The 12,697-nt window shown below is 47.8% G+C and overlaps 1 protein-coding gene across 1 annotated transcript in view; it reads right to left on the bottom strand.

The window, feature by feature from the left end:
- The window catches only part of JPH2 (junctophilin 2), a 57,481-nt gene that overhangs the window by 21,700 nt on the left and 23,084 nt on the right, over positions 1-12,697 (bottom strand). The gene's annotated exons all lie outside the window — the stretch shown is intronic.

Here is a 12,697-nt window from a genome sequence, read left to right on the forward strand (position 1 = left end):
GGAGGCTGTGGTCTTATTTCCACATCCATATGAGCTGGTCAGATGGAGAAGAGAAGAAAGGAGTGAGGAAAGGGTGTTCTAAATAGAAGGAATTGCAGGGGCCAAGGCACAAAAAGGTGTACACACACACACACACACACACATACACACAACACACACACAGAGTGTTTAAGAAGCTGAGGAAAGTTTAGCCTGACAATGTCGTGAGCAAATGAAGAATGAGGTACATCGGTAGCTGGCATGTGGGAAACCCAGCCTCACCCGCTGCTGTCACACCTCGGTGCCTTTGCCTATGCTGGTCCCTCTGCCTGCTCTTCCACGCTGACCTCACCAGCTGCCTTGGCCCTGGTCCGGGCTGAAGTCACCTCCCAAAGAAGCCAAGGTAACAATAGCTGCACGTGGCTGGGGCGTGGGAAAGGCCAAGCAAAACTGCGAATCTGGGCGGCTGTTTATCCCAAGGACTAGGCAAGGAGAGCTCAGTGCCCCCAGGACACAGAAACAAACAGGGCAGGGACTTGCCCGGGGTCATTCAGCACTTCTGGGCTGAGGCCTTCTCACCCTCATACGATGTGGGTGGGAAGGAAAAATGGGACAGCCACTCCAGAGAGCGCCTGACCCTTGGGGGAATTTATTACAGAGATACACCGCTCTGGGGGTGACATGTGAGCGGACGGCTTTATCTCACATAGCCAAACGGCAGAAGTCTGGAAGCTACCTAAACAGTCATGCGCAACAACAGCGGCCTGATTAAATCAATTACAATCCAGCTGTATAATGGAATACCACGCGGGAGTTAAAACTGACAATGTTCTTTATTTGGAAAGATATGGAAAGCTCTTCAATACATATGCACACACAGCAAAGAGAAAAAGGCAAGGTTCACATGAATATATATATATATACACACACTATGCTACCTTCTGTGTCAGAAAGACGAAAAGAAGAATTTCTGCCTTCGCTTACGTTAGGTGGAACCATGTGAAATTGCCACTTTGTAAGTCAAATGTAAGTTTCACCATAATATATGCATAAAGTAACTCTGAAAGACACGGGGAAAACTGCAAATCACAGTGGCCCATGGGGTATGGAAGTGGCGACCAGGGGGAGACAGGGGAAAGAAGACACTTTACGTTTTTGTAACTGTGGGTTCTGAACCATATGCATGTATAACCTATTAAAATATAAAGGAAGAAATAATTAGGGCATCAGGGCCAGCTTTTCTGCCACCTGATGTTTGTCTCTACATCCACCCCAGTGGGTGCTCAGGGAAGAACTGTCTATGCCTGGTGCCCACAGGTGTGTATGCGGGGGGGCTGCCCCAGGTGAGCTTCTGACAAACTCCCATCTAAAAAGAACCTGCTTTGTGATATTTCTAACCCTCTGCCTGCTGGGTCAGAGCTCAGGGGCCCCCACCCTCGGCCTGGCTTCTGGCAAGACTACTTCAAGTCCTGCAGGGTTACGGGGTTGGCAGCAGGCTGCCGTGACCTTCTGTTAATACCCACCTTCCCAGATAGGGTTGCACGGAGCCAGGGCTGATGGCAAGAGCGCTTGGGCAGTAATGCGATAACCCTTACGGGGGATGTGGCTTGGCCAAAAGTGGCTTTAGAGATGGAGCCCCCACTGCAGCCCCTCCCTCCCCTCTATGGTCCGATCCACACCGCTGCTGGAGAGGTTCTCCCTGGGGTGACTGCTGGGATTATGGAAACACCTAGGTGATCCGATGGAGCGCTCACCCGGGCTAGGCTCTCTGGTTCTTCATTTAACAACACCAGAAGGAATCACTGAAGCAAGAGGAAGCATAGTTACAATAATAAAAGTGACAACTGCCACCACCGAGCGATGGCTGTGTGCCAGGCACTGTGGTTAGTACTTGACCTGCATTATCTCATTTTAGCCTCACAACACCCTCTGCGGTAGGTCCTGTGTTAATTTCCACCACTTTCCACAAGTGGGGAAACCGAGGCTCAGGGAAGTGACCTGCCGAAGGAAACAGTGTTATCTGACCCCAAAACCGATCACTAAACGATGTCTGTGCCTCTGTTTCTCCATCTGGAAAACGGAGAAATTGATGAGACTTGAAAACAGGGGCTGAGGGAAGGGATAGGGGCATGTTTGGACCAGAGAAGACTCTCAGAGATGTTAAGATCACAGTCTTTACATCTCTGCAGAGACACTGGGGGCAGGCATTGCTAACTGCTCACCAAATATCCATTCTCTCTTTCTTTCCTCCTAACAGAAGCCTAATCTGGTTCAGGGAAGCAATGAGTCCAGCTAAAAGCATTCACCTTCCCAGATTCCTTACACCCAGATTCCTTGTACCTAAGGAAGGCCATGTATGAGACGTAAGTCCCCGGATGGGCTCCCTTCCCCATGAAGAGAAGCTGTTGCATTTTGACCTCTGCCCTGGGACTCGGAGGTGAACCTAAGGGCACAGTGGCCACCTCTGAGGACAAGGACTGAGGTTACATTCTAAAGAGACAGGAGGGAAAGACAGAGGGCATCTTGGAGCTGCCACGTCAGCCTTGCTCAGCCTCTCTGATCTTCCTCTGTGAGAATACAAGCCTAGTGGTGAAGACAGGTTGTGTCACCTGCAGCTGAACGCGTTTCTAACTGAAACAGTCCCCAAAGGCAGACCGGGGACCAAAAAATAGAAGCTACAGAGAAGCAGAATGTTCTTCTGCTTTGAGAAAATCTAAAAGTCAAAATTGTCCAAAGTTGGCCCAGACCGGCTCAAGAGGTGGTGAGTTTCTTATGCCTGGGGACAGAGAAGCAGAGACTGAAAGGCCACTGGGTATGGATAACGGGACAGGAATTCTGACGTTGGCTGGGGCTGCACCAAATGGCCCTGTGTGCTTTAATCATACCCACTTTGAGAGGTGAGGAAAGGACCCCAGGATGCGAAATCAACCTCCTGCACCCTCCTGCATTTGTCTCAGGCTCTGCTTTCAGGGGGAACCAAACTGAAGACCCCATGAAGGTTGTGCTTACCAGAGTGGCATGGTTGGGCTTACATTTTTAAAGCTCACTCCAGCTGTTGCGTGAAGAGTTTAGGGAAGAAGAGGAGTGATGGGCTGATAAGGGGCACTGACAGTGGGGCAGTGAGAGGGGAAGGTGGCCAGCACTGGGCTGGAGAGAAGAGGCTGGAGACACTCAGGGGCACGTGGTTGCCCCTCAGGCCTAGAGGCTTGGCAGCCAGGCAGGGTGATTTGGCGGTTTGGCCCTGGCCTGCCAGACTGCGAGAACCAGCCTTGCAATTTCCATCCCTCAAGCCGGTCTGGCTCTGGAGACCTGTTGCAAAGGTGCTATTTTTAGAGAGCTGGGCGTTTACTTGAAAGATTTGAAGACTGGGCTTTATTTTTAACTCCTCTCCCGATGGCAGGGACTGGCTGGTATGGACTTAGGAAGTCAAGTGGAAGTTGGATGGGGCTTTGGAAACCCAGGGGAGTCAAACAGCCTGCGCTTGGGGAAGGATGAAGCTTGGGGGAAGAGCCCAGCCTCTCTGAATTCCACTTGCCTGACTCTCTGGGTAAGAAGCATGATGATCAAACCAGCTAGGGCCTCTCCTTACCGAGTACCAAAACCACTTAAAGTCCTCTACCCACATCATCTCATTCAGTCGTCACCACAACCCCGGGGGCAAGGCTGTACTGCCCCCATTCTACAGATGAGGAAAGCGAGACTCAGATAGGACCAAGGACACGTGGCCAGCAAGGACTAGAGCGGGATGTGAATCTTCATTTCTTTGTCTCCTATTGCTTTCAACCATTCTGTCGTCCAAATTCTGGCCAGCCACCAAGGTCAAGGCACAGAAGATCAGACTGGCAGGATAGGAACCTGAAATGTTGGAGCTCAAAGACTTTCTCTTCCAACAGAGGTTAAGGGGGTGGAGTCTGGATCAGAGAATTCGAAGCCTTGTTGTGTCTGTTATTTGGAGACTTGGGGTTAGTTTCCTCATCTGGGAAATGGGTTAATATAATAAACATCATCTCCCTCCTAAGGATGGACTGAGATGATGCATATAAAGGGAATTACACAGAGCCTGGTACCCAGCAGTGAGATCAGGGGGGCTGACCTGTGCCAGGCCCCATCCGAAGCCCCTGATCCTCCAGTGTGCCCCACAAGACTGGTTCTCTCATGATCCTCATCTCAGAGATGAAGAAACAGAAGGACAGAAAGTTTAAGGGGAAGGGATTTGCCTGTGAAGCTAACGAGAGTCCAGGACTAGAACCCAGGCGGCCTGAGCCTGAGCCTGGGACCTCAAGCACTCACTTTCGGCGATGCTCCCTCTGTCCCTGGCGCTGCTGGGGCTCGGCTCAGGTGCCATGGTCAGGACCAAGACCTGGCTTCACATGGTCACACCTTCCACTGGGATGTGGGAAAATCCTGGCACTGAAGGAAAGGGGCCTTTTTCTCCCACAGGTGCAGGCTGTTGGCCTTTCTATTCTCTGACTCTGCTATTTGGGTTGAAAAATCAAGCTGGAAAGGTTCTGGAGTTGGACTGAAAGCACAGTTCATAGGGCTGGGAGTTGGGGAGACAAAACAGTCCTTTCCCCCCCAGGGCCCTGGCCTCTTCCTAGTTGATTTATTAAATGTGACCCAGAAACCAGAAGCCTGCCACACTCTGCCCCTCTGGCCACACTCCTCTCTCTGCTCCGACCCTGGATCGTGGTCCCTTTCTAGGCCTCGGTTTCTCCATCTGTGAAATGAGCATACTGGAACGCATCGTCTTCCCCGCTTTTTCTGAGGACACTGATGGGAGCCTGCTGGGTCTTTTCTCTGCTTCTCCACTCTCTCACTCAGGAGGCCTGGCTTCCCCAAACACATTGCCCCGTAGTTTGAACATGTTGGGCAAGATCCTCTCCCTCTCCAGACCACTCGGCTCAAAGGCCGGCCTTAGAGTCACAGCTGCCTCGTGTATATCATGAGAATCTGGCTCTGACAACTCAGGAAATTCCATTCATCCTGGTCTTCAGTCTCTGGGAGCAAAGGGATTTTGTCCATCTGGCAATTCTCGAAGGAGGGATGTGAAGGAGGGCAGGAGTCCGGGGCTGGGGGCTTTTCCAACATTTTGAGGCCACCCCTGGGAGTTTAATCCCTCTTTACAGAGCGCCATATCCAGGAATCTCAGGAGGTGAGCCAGAAACAGAACAACGAAAACTTCTGCCTCTGTATGGGCCTGGGCAGTGGAGGCGATCACTGGGTTCACAGAACACCTGGTCAATCTCAAAGAATTTGGCAAAGATGCAAAAGACTAATAACCATGGTGTTGGTGGGGGTGTGAGGAAAGCTGCCCTCTTACATTGTTTGAGGGGGTCATAAATGTGTTGCAACCCTTTTGGAGATGAACTGGGGTTCTGGTAATAGTAAGAATGCACATTCTTTTTGACTCAGCAATTCCACTTCTAGGAATTTAACCTCCCCATGTAGATTTGTGTAAGCAAGGACAGGCAGGAAAATGGGGGCACCCCAGCAGGCTAAGGGCTTGCCATGTCTTGCAACAATTATTTGTAAATATCAATTGAACATATTCTAAGGGGAGGGGTTCTGGGACATTAGACATGGGTGATTTGAATTTTTGCTTGTTTATGTTAATTCACTCAAGGGTACAATAGATCTTGTCAGAGAAGAGACCACCAAATTTATATTTTGACAGTGTACATCAAGTGTCAGCCCCTTGCAAAGACCTGGGCTAATGGCATTACTTTCAATACTTTCATACTTTCAATGCATTCCAACGATGCTTGAATACCCCTGATAGGATAAGGTACCTGGCTGAGTCATCCCTTTAAACAGCTCCATGAGCAAGAATAAAGGCCCAAGGATGTTCATGACAGCCTCATCTGTAATCGTGAAAAACATGAAATGGTTTCAATCTCCATCAAAAGAGATCTGGTTAAATAAATTATGGTACATCCAAAGTATGGAATATTATGCAGCTGTTAAAAAGATTAAGGCCGATCTAGCATGTGTGTAAGATGAAAAGATCTTAACGAATATTAGGTATATAGTCCCAGTTGTGGAAAACAAGAATAAAAACAAAACAAAACAAAACAAAAAGACACAAACCAGAATAGGTAAGTGGAAGAATGCTATGAGTGAGCTGTTAACAATGGTTACTTTAGAGGTGCAACAAAGGTGGAGGTGGGAGAAGGGTTTTATTACTTTTTATCTTTTTATTATTCTGGATTTCATTAAATCTTAGCAACTATGTTGTTTTCAACAATGTAAAAAAGGAAAAAGGAAAAAAATACAGGAAAGAGAGAAGTTCACCACGTCTGAAGTAGCAGAAACTGTCGTGGCTAAGATCACAGACTCTGGGGCCAGAATTGTAGTTCTATCATTTACTAGCTTTGTGACTTGGAGCATGTTTCAAAACTCTCTATGTGTCATAGTTAGAATTAGATGAGTGAATTTAGCTAAGCATTTAGAACAGTGCCTGCTGCATAGTAAGATCGAAACTCCTTAACCTGGCATTCAAAGCCCATCCTCACCTGGCCCTAGGCTGCCTTCCTAGCCTCATCTCTAATCTCTTTCCTCACCCACATCAGCCCTGCCAATGACTCATTGCTCCCAAAATATACTACACACATTCCTACCTCCATGGCTCTACCTGGAATGACCTTTTTTTCCCTCTTCTCCATCTGGCAAACTCCCAGAGCCACCCACCACCTGCAGGGAGTCTCCCAGACCACCTCTGGGGCAATTAGTTTTTCTTTGCTCACTTGTCCTTCTAACTCACCACAGACTGTGTCAAATCCCAGTCTGTCCTAGTGACTGGCTGTGAGTCGCCAGAGGATGCTGGCCATGCTGATCCACTGGGTGTCCAGTGCCCCAGCACAAGCCCAGCCCAGAGTAAAGTGCTAATCAGTGTTTGTGAAAGAAAGCCAGCCAAAGATCAGATCATGGCTAAGAGCATTCTAGAACCAAGTCTCCTGACTCTGGGGTCTTGACTCCCAGCCCTGCTATTCCTCAGGCGAATGACCTTGTTTGAGATACTTATCCTTTCTGTGCCTCATCTGTAAAATGGGAATAACAGTACCTTCTTCACAAGGTTGTTTGGAAGATTAAGTAAGTTAATATATTATGTAAGGTACTGAGGATCCTCCTGGCTCCTAGAAATATGTGGATACTTGTTAAATAAAAATTAGATAAACAGGCTCCAACATGGACAATTACCTGGACCTACCTTAACCTAGTCCAGGGCCAGCCCCTCTCCCCCCAGGATGGTCTGCATACCCTAGAGTTGCTGGAAATGAGCGCTGGTAGGTGTGAAGTCACAGCCTGAAATAGCACCTGACCCGTTCTTCTTGTTAGTCAAAGACAAAGCTCGATCAGGTGCCTACAGGTCTTTCAGACCTGTCAATCTCTTGCCAATGTCTCTTTTTAGCAAAAAGAGAGCAGACTTCAGGCTCTGCACTTATAGCATTAATAGTTTGACCTCAGACTCAAATAACATCATTCTGTCGTCAGAGCTTCCCATGATATTGGGCTCTCATTTTCAACGGTGACTCCCAAGACTTCTTTTTCAGTAACTGTACGTATTTTGAAGTAAATTGATTTAAAGATAAATATTAAATTGGAAGGGAGGGGTCATACGTGGATATAGCAAAAATTTGGATTGTGGCATGTACAAGATGCAAGTTTGGGAAACAGCTTAGAGGGACTTAGAGACGGCAGAGCCTTCCCTCCTGGTGATATTCTCCAGGGAGACTCTTTTATCAGTGCAGAATAATTCATTATAATATGATTCGTTATAAGAGTGTATATCTCCTTGCCTGCCTTCAAAACCCTTTACATGGCTATTTCTCTGCAACAATACTTTGAAAGAGGAATTCATGTCATTCCCATTTGACTGAAAGGGAAAGTGAGGCACAGCAAGGTGAGGTAACTTGCCTAAGATCACACAGCTTATAAGAAGCTAAACCCAGATTCAAATCTGGGTTGTCCAATGCCAGAGCCCAAGCTCTTAACTACTGCACCACAGGAGCTCCTGCTCACCTAAGAAATTCATCTCCTAGCAACTTGCAAAGTCAACTCTAATCCTTCACTCAATTTGGGAATTTCCAGGGCCAGTCTGGGGAGGGGAAGGGGGTGGGAAGGTGGAGGACCAGAGAACAGACCAATTCAGGGGGCTCTGTCTTTCAGGGCCACACTGATGCTCCCCTGGTACAAGACCTGAGATGTTCCAAACCTCACGCCCTGGGGCTGCTGAGAACTCCTGCAGGCCATGCCCTGCTTCTGCTGCAGGGGCACGACAACAACAAAAATCCTAGACAATGACAACAACAGCTAAGACTTATTGAGAACTTTCTGCTTCCAGCCCGGTGCTGAGTGCTGCACATGCAGCTTATGATTTAACCCTCGCGAAAACGTTCCCAGGTAGATACCATCGCTCTCCTTTTACATGTGAGAGAACTGAAGGCTGGAGAGAAGATACGGCCAGCAAGAGGCAGGGCTAAAGCCCCTCTCTTAACCACTCCCTGCAATCCTTTCAGAAAGGAGCCATTTACCAGGGTGTCGGCATGACAACCAGAAAAGTTTAAACACCACCTCCCCAAACATCCCAGCTTCTCTCCCGGCCCAGTATTCATGACCTTAAAAGGCGTTACAAAAAGAGTTCAGAGTCACACAATCAGACGGCATGAAGCTGGTTCCCCCTCAACTGCTTATCGGTGATGGATATCTCTTTGTCTCCTTCTGTTCCTCAGTTTCCCCATCTGGTCAGTGAAGGACTTAGACAATCTCCTTAGGGCCCTGAATGGGTCTAAAGCAACACTGTCCAATAAAAGTACAATGTGAGACCTATATGTAATTTTTTACTTTTCTAAGGTAGCCACATTCAAAACAGCTAAGAGAAACAAGTGAAATTGATAACAATACATTTTATCTAACCCACTATATCTACAATGTAATTACTTCAACCCATAATCAACATAAAAAAATTATTACTACGTTACTTTATACTCTTTTCTTACTAAGTGTTTAGAATCCAGTGTGTGCTTCTCACTTAGAGCACATCTCCATCCACATTTCAAGAGCTCGAAAGACATATGGCTGGTGGCTACCATATTGGACAGCACAGATCTGGAATCTTTTTCAATCTATAGCCCATTTTTGGGGATAAGACATCTCAGCTTTCTCCTTTCCATCTGGGAAAGCTGTCCTGATCTTAGACTGTGAGCCAACAAGTTCCTTGCAAGCCCAGGGTAAGGAGTTCGAGGCTATAATGGACAGAGATCCCAGGCCTGCCCGGGAGGAGGAGGATGCTGGGAAGGCTCTCTGTTCTCTGCAGCCTGATTACTCACCCTAATCCCCGGGAGGCAGACAACCCTGCTTTTCCTCCTAACCCAAAGATTCCCTTAATTGGAAATTCAATCTCAGCTTAAAACTGAGCCAGGCAGCTGCCCCCCAAGTGGCCCCAGCCCCGTGGGCATACAGGACGGGGGATCCAAATCTCCCCTGCACTCCCCTCCCAGCAGCATCGCGTGGAGGAAGCTGGCACCACCTTCACACAGAGACTCAATTACCTACCGTGGGTCTGGCAGCCTTCTCAACACCTTCACATGCAAGGCCACAGCCTTGGCAGAAGGACAAGGAGGGCAGGGAAAGCAAGGGAGCGGAGGAGCAAACGGAGAGCTTGGGGAAATCCCTCCTTCTCTGCAAGCTTCCATTTCCTCACATTCAAAATTGTTAAATAATGACAGTGACTGCTTTTACTGCTGGCTGCTTTGTGCGAGGCATTTTACAAGCATGAGTTCATCTACTCCTCAAAACAACCCCAGGAAGAAAGAAGATCCAGGGTTCAGAGCGGTGAAGCAACTTGAGCAAGGTCACACAGCAATTCAGTAGAAGGGCCAGAATTCCAACTCACAGTCTTCCAAATCAACAGCTTAAGCTCTTACCTAATCTAAGCCCTGCCGTGTCCCAGGGTGGCTCAGAATAGCCCTGGCTTATGCCTGTCGTAACTATATACACTTGGCATAATAATTTTAAATACTCCCTTTGGAAGAAGAGAAAAGTCTTCCTTACGGAAGAATTCCAAATAATGTATGTGGCTACTTCCCCCTCCAAAAGGTGGAGCTTAATTCCAGACCCTTCTCCCTCCTGAGTGTGGGCTGAACTCAATGTCTGGATTCCAAAGATTCAGTTAGGGGAAAAAGGAAGATGGTAGCTTCACAGCAGAAAGAAACCTGGGAGACACCACCTTAAAGTCTTAACAGTAAGGTATGAATGTCGGCTTTGAGGAATGTATTATTGTAAGGAAAGAAGACAACATTAGAACCTGGGCGGAGAGTATAGGGGAACTCTCTGTACTGCCTTTGTGACTTTTCTGTAAATCTAAAATTATTCCAGCATCAAAATGTTATTTTTTTATAAGTACCCCCTTTTACTCATAAAAGTGTCCAGGTTTGAACAGTAAATTATATGATCACCAGGTCATAAGCCTGGCTTTCCCCCTAACCCAGAAATCATAAGAAAATTACCCCTACCTTCTTTCTGCCTTAATGATACTAACAAGCTCACACATTCATGACAAAGTTTAGGGATGGAAAGACGTGCTACTTAAAGCTTTGGAATCAGAAAGCCAGGGGCTGAAGTCCTGGTTCTCCCACTTGCTTGCCAGGTGGTCTCAGGTTTATTACCTTCCTTCTCTGGGCCTCGGTTTCCACATCTGTAAATGAGTTCACTGAAGGACAACAATGACTAGTAACATTTATTGAGCCCTTGCTAGGTGTCCAGCATTGTAGTGGATACTGTGATGTGCCACTCAGTGTCCCCTTCGGAACCAAGGATTTATTTCTCCCCTCCTGTCACCCCTAACCCAGCTGCTCAGTGCGCTGCCGGCTGTCAGTCCTGTCCAGGGATTGTCCTTGGTGAGGAGAGTCACCCAGCCCCGGGTCATGCCCCTTTCTGGAAGTTAGCCTGCATCCAATGTGGAGGAGGTAAGACCCAGCTCTCTTACCTCAACTTGGGATAACTTTCCAGGTCATCTCCACTGCGGGGCGCCCTCTGTGGCTGGCTGGGGCATGGTGGAGACTGCACTTCAGCCCAGCATCTCCCTCTGCCTGATCCTGCCTCTTTCCCTTCCCCACGAGTGTTGATCCTGAGAGTGCTCCTGGAAACTTCCCGCACACTGATGTCCATCTCAAAGTCGGCTTCCCGGGGAATTCGTCCCATGACAGGACTGTGAACCACAGGACCTGCACTATGTTTCTTACCTCTCTGATCAATCCTATTTTTATAGATGAGATGACTGAGGTTGATTTAGCCAAGAACATATAACCAAGAAATGGTGGCACCGCAGATAGGGAAGCAGAAGTTCAGACGGGCAAGCTGATGTGCCCCGGTCTCTGAGTTAAAGATGGTGGAGCCCATATTTGGCCCTGGGTCTGCTCAACCCTGAAGAGCACACTTGCAGCCTCTGACCCAGGCCATTTCAAGCCACCAGCAGGACTGCTGTAGGTGCTGGGACAGGCGAGTCCCTTTCACCACTGTCCTGCTGCATCCTCTGCTGTCCCTGCAGCTCATGCACACTAGCAAAATGGGAGTAATAATAGTACCTACTTCTTCATGATCTTGTAAAGGCTAAATGAGTTAATGTACATAAAGACCTCAGAATGACTGGCTCATAGAAAGCCTTTTATTAAGTGGTGGGTTAAAAACAAATCACATAAGCAGCATAAAGCTGCAAGTGTGAGATGTTCTATGAAGACATTCATGCGGACAAGTGAGAGTCGGCCTGTGATAGGAACTGGGCATCGTCAGCTCTCTAAGGGGGTCAGGCGTGATCTGAGCTCTGAAGGAGGAATAGAAACTAAGGGGATGGGAAGGCGAAAGGAAGTCCAGGTAGAGGAACCAGCAGGACCAAAAGCCCTCCGGGAGGAAGAACTAAAGATGGATGATAAAAGGCCAGTGTGACTGGCATAGAGAAAAAAATTCAGGGCCAAGACAAAGAGTGGTAGACAATGAGGCTGGGTAGGAGGGCAGGAACCACCCACTACCTGGCTACTCATTCCGAGTTATTTGGGACAAGTCACTTTATCTCTCAGAGCCTCATTTAGCTCATCTGTAAAATGGAAATAAAAATAGTACCAGTGATAGGGAGGCATAGCTCAGTGGTAGAGCACATGCTTAGCATGCAAAAGGTCCTGGCTTCATTTTTTAAAAATAGTACCAATCTTATAACCTTGTTAAGGAGATTGAATGAGTCGATGCTTGTAAACTACTTAAAATAATGCCATGGACACAGCAGGTGTTATAAATGTTTGAAGACATTAGAACTTTTTCTGAAGTACAATGAGAAGACATACTGGGGTCTGAATATGGATGAAAGGGTAGGTGCTGAATGGGTGGAGGGCGGATGGATGCCGGGCTGGAGGGTGGGTGGTTTAGTGAATGGAAGGATAGATGGACTATTGGATGTAAGTACGGCTGGGTGATGAATGTGGTTAGATGGATGGATAATGGATAGATGGCTGAATGACTAGGTAGGTGGGTGGGACTGGATGTTGTTTCAGTGGATGGAAGCATGGTTGGGTGATGGGGTAATTGGATAAATGGAGGTAATTGGGTGAATGAAGGTGGTTGTGTGAATGGATGCATGGTTGTATGTTAGGATGGATGGTGATTCAGTGGCTGGGAGAAGTTGAGTGAATGTGGGTGCTGGGGATGAGGGGATGGATGGTGGATGGCTGAA

Source organism: Vicugna pacos, chromosome 19 (assembly GCF_048564905.1).
Source record: "Vicugna pacos chromosome 19, VicPac4, whole genome shotgun sequence".
NCBI classification, from domain to species: domain Eukaryota; kingdom Metazoa; phylum Chordata; class Mammalia; order Artiodactyla; family Camelidae; genus Vicugna; species Vicugna pacos.